The sequence below is a fragment of the Tenrec ecaudatus genome, chromosome 3, assembly GCF_050624435.1.
Source record: "Tenrec ecaudatus isolate mTenEca1 chromosome 3, mTenEca1.hap1, whole genome shotgun sequence".
Lineage (NCBI taxonomy): Eukaryota > Metazoa > Chordata > Mammalia > Afrosoricida > Tenrecidae > Tenrec > Tenrec ecaudatus.
In genome coordinates, this window is record NC_134532.1 from 47,465,467 (window position 1) to 47,479,155 (window position 13,689).

Consider the following 13,689-nt stretch of genomic DNA (forward strand, 5'->3'; position numbering starts at 1 on the left):
CCAAGCACTGGATAACTGTGATGGTCTTCCTTATGTGCCTTGAGGCTTCTTTTATAAGGTATCAGCATCCCAGTTTGGGCCTTGGTTTTTGGAAATATGCAATAAAATTCCTGAGTAGAGTCTAGATATAAAGTTATACCAAAGGACATGAATTCTTAGCTCATTCAAAGTCACCATTGCGTCTTCACTATAGTTTTCTTTATTCCATCAGCCAGTGAAATATTTTCTTTAGATTTTCAGAGATGGTAGATTTGGCTCTTACACTGTTGGACATATCTACTCATGGCCTCATCAAAAGAATGAGTCTGAATGAAATGTGTCCATTTGGTCAATAAGTGGGAATTCCTATTCTTTATATTTATCTATGGTGATTGTAAGCCCTGTAAAAACATTCCTCACTGGTAATGCCCCTTTGTACAACAGAATGAAATCCTGCCTTGGCTTGCAGTGTCTTTACCTTGCCTTACATAATTAACACCATTATTGTGCTATTATTAAAAACACAGCCACTGAAGGTGGTTCTATTTTTCTTGACTGTTTTCAAAAATCAAACAATTGTGTCTCTATCTTAAGAGCATCCCATTCATAACATGCCCCATGTATTGAGGATGATACCTTATCATCTTTGCTTTTTAATAGCATTTGTCCTGTACTTATTCCTAGAGACCAAAATACAAACTCACTGCCAAAGAAGTGATTCCAAACCAGAGTAGCTTTAAAGCTGTGGGTAGAACTGCCCCGGAGGTTTCTTGCACTGTAACTATGTATGGGCATAGAAACTTTGTCTTTCTCAAGTGAAATGACTGATACTTTCAAAGTACTGACCCAGCAGTTAGCTCACTGTACTACCATTGCTCCATTGTCCATGATAGGTTTGTTTATTCTTCTTGCTGTCTGTGGTATACTCAACATTCTGCACCAATATCATAAAATTCACATGAATTAATTTACATTTTTTCTGATGGATTGCCCATTTGAAAACATGCATATGGGGTGAGGAAAATATCATGGATTGAGCCAAGCTCACCTTAGTCCTAAAATGGCATCTTTGCTTTCTGCACTTTAAGTAGGCCTTTGGCAGAAGATTGCCCAATTAAATAGGTGCTTTGAGTTCTTGATAGCTGGTTCCAAGGATAATGATAATGGATTCAGTAATATATAAATCTTGATTTCAAATCATGCTCAAACTCTGCTGGGGTTGCTGAATAATTCAATTGTGTGTGTTGTCATAATGATGCTCAATGTTATAATCTTTGATCTTCATTAGTTATTTCTTCACATTCTCCTCACTTTCAACCAGAAAGATCAGTTTCTACTTCACAGCTTTTTAAAGTGATTGTCTCCTATCCATATGTTTCAGATGATTTTTTTCAAAAATTATTAAATATAGACTGTGCATTTCCTGATTTTAAAATTTGCAGCATCCCATTTTTCTGTTTGAATAGCTTCCTTTTTTCCCTACTGTAACAATTACCATAAAGACAAGAAGATAGGGTAATATTGTTATGGTATTCTCTTAATTCAATCTTTTACTGGAACCATTTGATATCACCCATAATATCAGAAGTTCTAATTCCAGAAGTTGTTTTCCATTTACTTGAGTGCCAAGCAGTTCTGTTGATCTAGTATTGCAGCTGTATTTTGTATTAGTTTCAGCAGAATTTTGCATGTGTATCAGAAAATATTGTTTGAAAAATTTCACATCTATTTAAATATCTCCTTTTTTTGAATGCACAACAATATGGAGAACCACCAGTCTATGGACAAATACTTGTTTTCCAAATTTGAGAGCATAGACCATTTCAAGATTTGCATGTGTTTTATTAAACATATTCATTGGTATTCAGTCAATTACTCAAGATACGTTTAGCTGGAATACTTCAGAGCACATTTGAATTATATATTGAAGCCTTTCAGTTGTTAATCATATGCTATTTCATGAAGTGGTTAATGGGAAGCAAAAAAAAATCTGGCAAACCAATAAGATGCCAGTCTTGCAGTATTTTTAATTGTTAATATTTCAACATTCACTTATTTTCTATAAATATATGTGTATATATATTAATAGAAAGAGAGAGATCACTGTGGAAGGTGTTTTACCTCCTCTCCATAAATACACCCCCACCTATCTCACACATACCACAGAGAGATATAGGAAGAGAAATAGAAAGAGAGAGATGTAATGGAATATGTTGTTTATAGTGGAGAATTGCTAAAATATTATAAACTCTTAGAGTTAGATTGTACCCTGGATTTTAGAAGTCCATGTGAGCAGTGATAAGCTTATTATTTTAAAAACTTGAGTCTTTACACAGTGAGTAGGAAAAATGGAATTAAAGGTAATATATATTTTTCACAAAAAATATTGAAGGTTCTTCATATTGATAAATCTATAGGATGAGATGAAACTTTTGGAGAAGTGAATATATATGACTAGAATAATGGGTAAACCCTACGGTAGACCTTATAAAACCCATAACCATGTGTCAAATCACAATATAAAGAAAAGTTCTCAGGATTATATGCCTCATTTTTCTGTTCACACATATTTGACTGCTTAGTCCTCAAATGAAGCAGATCCTGTGGGTTATTTTAGGATTCAGTGACTGTTGAGAATGTGGCTCTGGATTTTACCCCAGAAGAATGGGCATTGCTGGATGATTCTCAGAAGCAACTCTACAGAGATGTTATGGTGGAGACCTTCACAAACCTAGCTATCGTTGCTAAGAAAAGCTTCATTATTCCAAATTAATTCCTTATTTACCAAATATACCCAGTTGTTGTCCAGTCAATTGGCAAAGGGATAGGAGGAATACCTCGTTAAATATGACAATGCAGTTAATTTTCTCTCTGGGACAATTATATTGTAGGTTTCCCATGATCACAAATTTTTACATATTACAGTCTACCGAACAAGTATTTCAATCACTACCAGTATTATCCCCTGGTGAACAGGTATCTGTGGAACTTTAAAACTTAGCAGATCAGCAGTAATGAAGAGTTGTTCCACTTCCAGAATATAAACTGACAAACGTGAATCATAATGGAGTGTTATCTAATACAGTGCCAGAAGAAGAGTCTCCATGATTAAAAGGTATTCAAAGCTTCATCTTTCTCCCCCTAAGCTGGGTTGATATCAAACAGCTGATGTTGCAGTCCGCGGCACAATGTGTACCATCTATGCCACAGGGCCTTACTGTGTTAACTAAACATTTCAGGGAAAATGTTGTTTTGCAAATAATTCATGCCTGAAAATAATACAGAGATCTTGATAATCAAAGTATTTAATCAGTGTCAGGAAAATATTCACTAGACTTTCTTTTTATCTGTCTTGGGCACAATGTTGATAAGATCTATTTTGTTCTCTCAGAGTAGTAAGAGAAATGCCGCGGGAGAGTGCAGAACAGTCATCCAGGCCCACTGTGTCAAGAAAGCATTGCACACATTCCACTGTTATGGAAGAAACTGCATTTGATACATTTGTTAGAAAAAGTCTCATTTAACTAGGAAGACAATTCTGCATGCCTGCCCTTGATTATTTGTTACTTGTAGGCATAATAAACCTATGTTCATGAAGGATTAAAGAAAAAGAAAATCCATCAAATTATTAATGTTATATCGGCCTTGTGTCCACTTCCTTTTAAATTTGATTTTCGTATTACAAGTTATGGTACATGTGATACTGCTCCTTTTAATCTTAAGGTTGAATTTACTTGCCAATTGCTTTGGAACATTGCCAAAACATTGAAAGAACAAACGTGACAAAGCATTTCTGGTTCCACAGTTACCTGTTGCCTTTGTTCAATGCTTTTCTTTGTTTTCATGCTGTGAACGTCACCTCATTTCCACTTCTTAAATGTACATGATTAGGAGAGGGATGATGGCAGACCAGGTGAGCCACACACTCTGAGGGCTCTTTTGAAAAAAGTGGGTTTGTTTTCCAGGTAGCCGAGTGGAAAGAGTAGGTGAGTGAAAGATCCCCCTGGTACAGAACTGTACCCCCAACCCATGCATTTGTTCTGAGCCAGGGCCTCGGTTAGTCAGGATTCCATTCTTGGGACATCTCAGGTCATCAGGGCTCCTCCACAGTGGCAGAGACCAGCTGTAGCCTCACTCCACCCCCAGACCTGGACTCCACACCTAGAGTCGCTTGGCTGCTCTGGCAAGACATGCAGCTGTGGCGGGAACCCCTACAGCAGTTGCCTACTCATGGGACCCCACGAGGAGAGAAGTTTGCCTTTCCCACAGTTTCCCTCTCTTCATGTGGCAGTGATCTGCTCTTGAGCTGGGGTCCTTCCCTCCATTTAACCAGGGCCCTTAAGTCACCTGCATTCTTCCAATGGCTGCCTGGGCAACCTCCACAGTGGATGATTCACCCCCATTGCTGCCTCAAACCTCTCCACCAGCACCCCATTTGCCCATCCATCAGCTTAACTGTCTCTCCACTCACTGCTTGGGAAGCACTTCCCGCAGGTATGAGCCCATGGCTGGAGACAATCTCACTTCTGCCTACTGCATTGCTTTTCCAGGGGAGCCACTTCAGGCTGGCTCCCAGCACTGCAGAGCCTTGTGCCTGTGTCCTGGAGCGCTAAGCCTGCCTCACCTCAGCGCATTCCTCCCAGTACATTGGGCTGCCACCATAGCCCGGACCCTGCGCCAGAGCCAGCCATTTCTGCCCTGGTGTGCCATGGGGTATCCAGCACCAACTGCTGGGAGTCCTGAGCCTGCCCACCAAGGCGTGCTCCTCCAAGCCTGGACCCTGCACTGTTCACAGCGCCGGCCAAACAGTGACCACTCCTGCCTATTAAGAAAGGTAGCTACATGGCCTTGTGTTCCCAGCGGAGCTGACCTTGTCCGCCCCTGTGCACTGTGGGGTTTGCAGTGCCAGCAGCTGGGAACTCTGAGCCTGCCTGCCCTGGCGCTCTCCTCTCAGTGTGGAAGGTGGGCACCATTGCCCTCTGTGTCCTGTTGGAGCCACTGCTGTCCTTTCCGGCTAGCCCCACATTGCTGTGGAGCCTGTGCTGTTCACAGTTACTGCAGCTCAAAAGACCACTGTTCCCTCCACCTAGGGAGCCTAGGACACGGCTTTGGGGTCCCCACAAGAGCCATCTGTCCACTCTCAGCATTGGGGTGCCCTGTGGGGTCGCCAGTGCCAGCTTTTATGCCTGCCCGCCCAGCCCTTGTAGCCAGTATAGGAGGCAGGTGTTCCCTCTGGAATCTCCCTCAGCACCCTGTGTGGCACCAGCCCTTTCATGCCTTCATAGGAGGCGGGCACTGTGGCCAGCATCTCTCTCAGAAGGGGCAGAGTATGAATGAAGACCCAAAACAGTAAGTCATATCTTCAATGGAAAGACACCTGCTGAAGACTGAATAGAGACTCTGGATTCAAATGTAGGCCTGCACTTCCTATAGGCAACAGGGCCTCAGCATTTGGAAAATGACCATGGACACTGTTTTAAATGCCCTTTACCCAAGTGACGCTGGCACATCTGATATGTCAGCATCCCCAAATTCAGTCTCTCCATTTATGCTCTGGACACAGCACTCTAATTGTTGTTTACCCAAACTCACAGATTGAGCTTTATGGAAAATTGTTTATGTTATTGACAATTAAGAAGTAGCAACTAAAAACAAGCATTTTAAAGCTAATTTCCAACAGCGGTTCCCTTTTCATTTCACTTTTTCATATCCTAGGTCTCAAAAATGGTCCAGAGTTAAATTGGTCTCCCTCACTCATTTTCTGATTGGTTATAACCACTGTATTATATCACAACTAACCAAATTTAAGCCTAATTCACCTGGACTTCTCTGAGCCAGATGCTGTTGAGGAGAATAAGTAACTGCTTTGACAGAAAGAGCCATATATTTTATCAATATCTAGATACTTAAACACAGTCATATTTGTGTGTGTCATTTAGATATTGCGGGCTTGGTTCTTTTTTCTCACATAGGCTGGAATGACATCATTTGATACTGGTCTTTCCAACAAAGTGCCATCTTATGCCATCTGCTGCTGGGGGATGTCTGGCCACCTTGAATCCCAGATTATGTGTATCTGCCGACTAGTCCAGGTCACCTTCATCTCTAAATGTGATGATCATGACTGTGTCAGATAAGTTCATGACAGAGATCATGAAATCAGAAGTGTAAATCTAGTGACAGGATGCCTCTGAATTGAATGTTCTTATTAAGTATGCTACAAATGCTCTTTTTTCCTCAATTACATTTAATTAATTTATTTTAATCATTTTATTGGGGGCTAATACAACTCTTATAGCAATCCATGCATCCATCCATAGTGTCGATCACATTTGTACATTTATTGCCATTATCATTTTCAAAGCATTTGCTTTTTGTTTGAGCCCTTGTTATCAGCTCCTCATTTTATTCCCCCCCTCTCTCTCATGAACCCTTAATAATTTGTAAATTATAATTATTTAGTCATATCGTACACTGTCCGATGTCTCATTTCACCTACTTTAGTGTTGTCAGTCACCAGGAAGGAGGTGACACGTAGATCCTTGTAATCCTTTCTATCCCACCTTCCTTCCACCCTCCCAGTATTGCCACTCTAAACACTGGTCCTGAAGGGATCATCTGTCCTGGATTCCCTTTGTTTCTAATTCCTATCTGTACCAGTGTATATCTTCTGGTCTAGCCAGATTTGAAAGGTAGAATTGGAATCATGATAGTGGGGGTGGGAGAGTAGGGTAAGGAAGCATTTAGGAACTAGAGAAAGGTTGTATGTTTCATCGTTACTACACTGCACCCAGTCTGGCTCATCTCCTCCCTACGACCCTTTCATAAAGGGATATCCAATTGCCTACAGATAGGCTTTGGGTCTCCACTCCGCACTCACCCTCATTCATAATGATATGATTTTTTGTTCTGATGATGCCTCATAACAGATCCCTTTGACACCTAGTGATAACACAGGCTTGTGTGCTTCTGGCATGTGGGCTTTGTTGCTTCTGAGCTAGATGGCAGCTTGTTTACTTTCAAGCCTTTAAGTGCCCAGATGCTGTATCTTATGATAGATGGGCACCATCATCTTTCTTCGCCACTTTTGCTTATGCACCCATTTGTCTTCAGTGATCATACTGGGAATGTAAGCACATAATGGTATCATTTTTTGTTCTTTGATGTCTGATACCAGATCCCTTCAGCACTTCATGATCACACAGGTTGGGGTGCTTCTTACATTGGGCTTTGTTGCTTCTGAGTTGATGGCTGATTGTTTACCTTCAAGTCTTTAAGACCCTGGATGCTATATCTTTTGATAGTCGGGCTCTATCAACTTTCTTCACCATATTGGCTGCTTATTCACCTTCTTTGTCTTCGGTGATCATGTCAAGAAGGTGAGCATCATGGAATGCAAGTTTAACAGAACATACTATTCTTGCAGTGAGGAAGTACTTGAGTGGAGGCCCAATGTCCATCTGCTACCTTAATACTAAACCTATAAATATATGCATATAGATCTATTTCCCTATCCTCATATAAAATATATTTAAATATGTATGTGCCTTTATTTAGACCTCTAGAAATGCCCTTTGCCTCCTAGATATTTCCTCTATTTTCTTTGACTTTCCTCCTGTCCCACTATCATGCTCAGCCTTCATTTGGGTTTCAGTAATTCCTCTCAGCCACATTACCCTTAATCATGCCTTACCAGGCCTCCGACACCCTCCTCACCACGAATTTGGATTACTTTGTTGTTTCCATGGCCCTGGATTTGTTAACCCCACTACCTTTACCCCCCACCTCCCCGCCTTCCATGTGCCCCCGGAACTGTCAGTCCCATTGTTTCCTCCACCAGATGGTTCATCCAGCCTATCTTATTTAGACAGACCTGTGGATATAATAACATGCACAAAAACAAGACAGAGCAAAACAATAAAAAGCCAATGACAAAACAACTACAACAAGGGAAAGCCTGTGGTTAGTTCAAGGACCGTTTGCTGTCCTTTAGGGCACTTTCTTGCTCCGTTCCCCTTGCTGTTCTGTTGCACGCCCTTAGCGTTTTGCCTCCATTTGTTGGGAAATCAGATAGGGTGAAATTCCCACACTGTGTCTCCAGTGTTGTCCCCTGCAGGGCTATGAGTCAGTGCGGGATGTCATGTCTCATAGGGGACCAGACATATGGTCTTCTCTATGGATTGGCTGCTCTGAGTGGGAATATTATCCTCCAGTCCTGGTGGGCCAGGATGTACTCCACTATCTCTCTTCCTCCCCCTTCATTTGCTCCGGTGTTCTCTGCTCGGGCGTGTCATTCTCCCTGAGCTGCAACTTCAGTGCTGTCCACTGAAATAAATTCCTCTTGGGGCTACACATATTCTTAATAAACTGTAAAGTTCTCCCTGCACTATGGAAATCAATACCTTGAGCTTTACACTCAATTGCATGGATTTCTTTCCCACTGCCCCAAGCCACAGGGTGATATTTGGTCAGTCATTTAATCTAGTTTCTCTTAGTACTTTCCAATTTGGAATTTGTAGAGTAATATGGGCCCAATGAAAGGACAATCATATTTATTCCACTTTTCTACTATTGTAGAGAAATCATGCATAATTCTTTAGAGCATAAAATTACAACTACTTGGTTATTTCATGACTGTGATTAAGACATTGCGTGAAGAAGAAGATGTCATCCCTGTCCACATGCAGTGTCTCCTTGAAAATCTAATGGGTGAGTTAAGATGGTACTCTCATACATTCACTTCTCTTGCGACTCGAGGCTGTAGCATGAGAGCTAAGCTGTAGCTAAAGCCAAAATATTGGTCCAGCATACCTGGACCACCACTGTTTCTCCTGAGTGTCCTCCCAATGTAGCTGCTGTGTGCCTTAAGAAAGCCAAGGAACAAAATGAAAGTTAGTTTAAATTATATATGTAGTTTAAATGATATATATTGCATTTAAACTATACTACACGCACGAATTTCAGTGTTTAAATCGTTTCCCAAATTGGCCTTCCTGTTCTCTGAAGTGCCAACTTGCAATAGAAGCTGATGGAGTATTAAGAAATGCCACATACCAGAAGATTTCCAAAGAATTAGCCTAAGTGTGTGTGCCTGTGTATATGTACTCTCTATACCTTTATAATCTACTTAAAATGATAGAACTATTGACATCAGCGAAACGATTAGTTGTTGAATTATGTGACCTAAATTCACCATCTTGGGCTGTGAGCATGAGAGTCATAAGCAGATAGTTTTATCTCCACAGGTCTATGAATTCTATAAAAAACAAACAAACTGGGGACCCTATTCCTGTAAAACAAATGCAAACCAAACAAATTATCTTCATCTTTACTGCTATGGAAATTCTTAGGATTATAAAACAGATTTGTTACTTCTTGAAACCTATGGTGTATTCAGTAATCTTTGCCTGTACTACCATTCAAATATACATTATAAGTTTTCATTGGTCTTTTAAAATTCATTGTCAAGAATTCTTGTCCATATTAGGTGATAGAGAATGACATGGCTGGGATAAGCCATACCGTAGTCCCAACAATGACATTAAAATATTTAAAGAGGTTTTTTTAGAAATTTATTTTACCTTGTAATTATTGACTGCTTCTTGTATTGATATTTATTGTGGACTTGGGTGAAATGAATTCCTTGACCGCAGTATTTTCTTGTTTTTTCATGATATTTTTTATTGAACCACTTGAGAGGAAAAAAGTTTTCTTTATAATGAAATATAAACCACACTGAAGGCTGTAATCATTTGTATCCATCAGTGAGTGTTCAATATCTCTTCACTTTCAGTCAGCATATTGGTGGCATCCGTGTGTCATATTCATTGGAATGCTAACTGAAAACCTGTCTGTGTGAATTAATCAAGTTTTTCTGTTCTCTTCCCATAAAGATTTACAGCCACAAAACCTTGTAGAGCATGGCTATGAGTCAGAAGAGACTCAATGACATGTTGTTATGGGCTCTATGAAAGACACTTCTAAGAAATATAAAGCAAAAATCATGGAAAGGGTACGTTTGTAGAAACCCTCTGCGATAATGGCCTTATATACAAAGTATGAACCAAGTTCTTAAAACTCAATAAATAAAATGACAGGAGACTAATTGATTTTAGGTACTATTTTTAATGTTGAAGCTATTTGGTTTCTGTGATGATTGCCTATCATTTACAATCTTTGTAATGTTCTTGATTCCCCTAATCTCTAACATTATGGTGCACACTTGTTTTTCTCTGTTAAGGCATACATGATAGGTAGATAGATGATAGATTGACAGAGAAATTGCTTGTGTTAGGCCTGGTTGTCTAGAGAATTCAAACCAGTCACTCAAGTATGTGTAAGAAATAGCTTTGTATGAAGAAGTAATTACACATTGAAAAAAACATCCCAGTCCAGTCCAACTCAAGTCCATGAGTCTGATACTATTCCATAGTTCCTCTTTAGACTCATGCTGCCACATGCAATGATGCCGAATGCAGGAATATCACATGATCATAGGTGCAAACTCTTGTGGATCCAATGTCTCTACAACATAATGATGAAGACACAGAGTTGGGGATGGGGTGGGGTTCCCATGTTCCTCCTTATGAGAAAACCAGGCCCACAAGGAGGTACCATCAGTCTGTGACCTCAGTGACAGGCTAGATTTCACCACATTATATATTTTCAGTCTGGCATGAAATTATGTAACTACCATACTGATAGTGATAGATGATAGATGATGATAGATAGATAAATATGACAGATATTGATAGGGATAAATATTTTAACAGTTTGATTAGTACATCATCCACATGTCATACAATTCAATAATTCAATCATGTCAAGAAGAGGTGTGAAGTTATAATCACTTTCAATTTTAGAACATTTTCTTCTTCCTTGTACTCATTATTATTTATGAAATTAAGTTTTGTAATTGTTGCAAAAATATACACAACAAAACATTCTACAATTTCACAACTTCTACATGTATAATTCGGTGCCATTAATTAAAATGTTTCATGTTGTACAACGATTATTGATATCCTTTTCCAAATTAATCCACAACCATTAACATAAACTCAATGATCCCTGAGCAATAGTGCTTTCTCCTTCAACCACGGTAATAAATGGTCAAGTCTGGTTTCTTTCTGTTTGTTTTAGTAGCAATATTCTTCATATCATGTTCAAATGTCACACACTTCTATGTATAGTTAAATTGATTTTAAAATGAGTTGCATAGACATCATCACAATCATTGCTAGTTCTTCTTCCCCCCTCCTGCACTTACTGTATGCTCCCCCAATTCCCTCACTGTCTCCGCTTCCCCTTCACACATCCCCACTAAACCATTGTATTACTCATTGTCTCTATGCATCTACTCCTGTGCTTCACAATCTGGGAAACCCAACAGAAACCAAAACAAACCGGCAAGAAGAAAATAATAAGAATATAAATATAAAAATAAAGATTAAGAAAGAAAATACCACCAACAATATCTTAAAAGCCCCCACACCCCCCCAAAAAATCTTAAAAGCCAGAGAAAAAATTACTGTAGTGGAAAAATTGAGAAATACTTGAATCTACATCAAATTCTTGTTGAGTCAAGAGAGAAGTCAACTGAACCTAGTATCATATTATACTATGGTTTGCTTAACCATAATCAAGATTACAATGATCTCTGGCTGATAGTAAAGCTGTTCTAGTCCCTTTCTTGTGTTTAAAGAGGATATTCCAGAGATTTACTCTCACTAGATCGTTTGTAGATGGATTTGGGGTCCCCAGTGTTCTACATAGTTTTCTATAATTTTTTGTTTTGTTTTTCACAATTAAACTTTGCTAGTTTTCTCCTCATCATATTTGGATTTTGTTATCATCTTTGCATCACACATGTGCTTCTTCCATGTGGACTTAGTTGACACCTCACTTAGATTAATGATTGTTTGAATACAAGCCTTTAAGACCCCAGACACTATTACAATTGATAGCTGTGCACCATGTGCTTTCTTCACCACACTCTGCTGTAACTCCCTTACCTTCAGTGATTGTTTCATTAAGGTCAGTATTGAGCAGGCCATGTTATCAGAACTAACAGTTCTTGAATTGGGAATAGAGTTAAGTGGGAGCCTATAATCCATCTGCTCTGGTTTACTTTGGTGGTCATATTATGACAAAAACAAAGACCACCACCACCAACAATAACAAAAATGCATAAAACAAACAAAGCCCCTCAGATGTGATTGCATTGATAGCATCAATAATTTATCCAATGATATAAAATGTAAGATACTGTTGATATGAGGGGTTTATGCAAGTATACAACACTGTGTTGCAATCCATGAGTTGTTTAGTACAGAAAGATTTCTTAATTAAATGAGCTCTGCTTACACTGTGCATGGTTCTTGGTGTTAGAGGAAATTTACTTTTATCAATTGTTACAAGTACAGGTACTTGCCTATCAGATTAAAACAGGTCATATTATTGCAAAGAAATCATTGAGGCATTAAATATTTGGTGGTTTTTGGTGACGCTTCATTGAACATCCACTACCACCCAAGGTCCAATGGCCACCATTCCCACAGTTTTTGGGTGGCCACACTTTGCCTCCTCTGCCATAAAAATTGTTCAATCCTTAGTCGAAGTGTACAGGTCGATTTGGGGTATGGCTCAGTGCATTCAGTAGGGCTTCTACATTGAGTCCTCCTGATGTGGCCCTTGGCCTGTAAGGCCAACATCTACAGTCATCATAGTGTTTACTCCACAGCATAGCTCATCCAGGGTTGGGTAGCAACATATTATTAGTGTTAACCCTGGAACATAAAAGGTTTATTGACCAGTTAGTTTCCCTACAATTATTATTTAGCATCCTTCCTGAAGAGAGGTTGCTCCTCATTTACCAACCAGAGCCAGCAACAAAAATACAGTGCTTTATTTACTAGTCCGCCATGGTGAATACTAGTTCCAACTCTACATATCGTCTCCAGCATTTGTTGTTTCCTATGGTTTTTGTTTGTTGTTGTTTGTTTAATTGGGCTATTATTATGGGTATAAAGTGGTGTCTTATTGGGGTTTTAATTTGCATCTTCCTGATGACTAGTTATCACAACCATTTTTTGTGTTTGTTAGCATCTGTACTTCATTTTGCAAAGATGCGTGCTTATGTCTTTTCCCCACTTCTTAGTTAGTTTGTTATTTTCTTATTGAGCTGTTGTAGAGTTCTGTACATTTTGAATATTAGACCTGTGTACATTTTGAATATTAGAGCTGTGTGTGATATGTTGTTGGTAATTCCCTGGAAAACAAATTTAAGTGAAATAAAAAAAGTAAACTAACATCCTCCTACCACCCTCCCCCTGGTTCTTACGTATACCAGCACCTAATGAAGTCCTGATTAAGGATGAATTATAAGAAGAGTGCACAATTTGTTTTAAATATGGAGGGATTATAGGAATGGTAGAACACAGAGCAACAACACTGCCAGCAAAAGAACATCTGCTGTCTAAACCTTGTCCTTGGGGAAGCCAGGGGTGTGTGGATCAGAAGTTTTTGAGCACATGGGGACAGTGTCTGGTAGTGTGATGATGTTATGGCATGTAAGAGTAGGATTGGTATTAAGTGTAGCGGAATAGTTTTGGTATCTGGTATTTCTGAGACTCCTGAATTTTTATGATTTAGGATAAATATGTAAAGATAATAGACCTCTACTAAACAAGGTCAGAGGAGTTGGGGTTC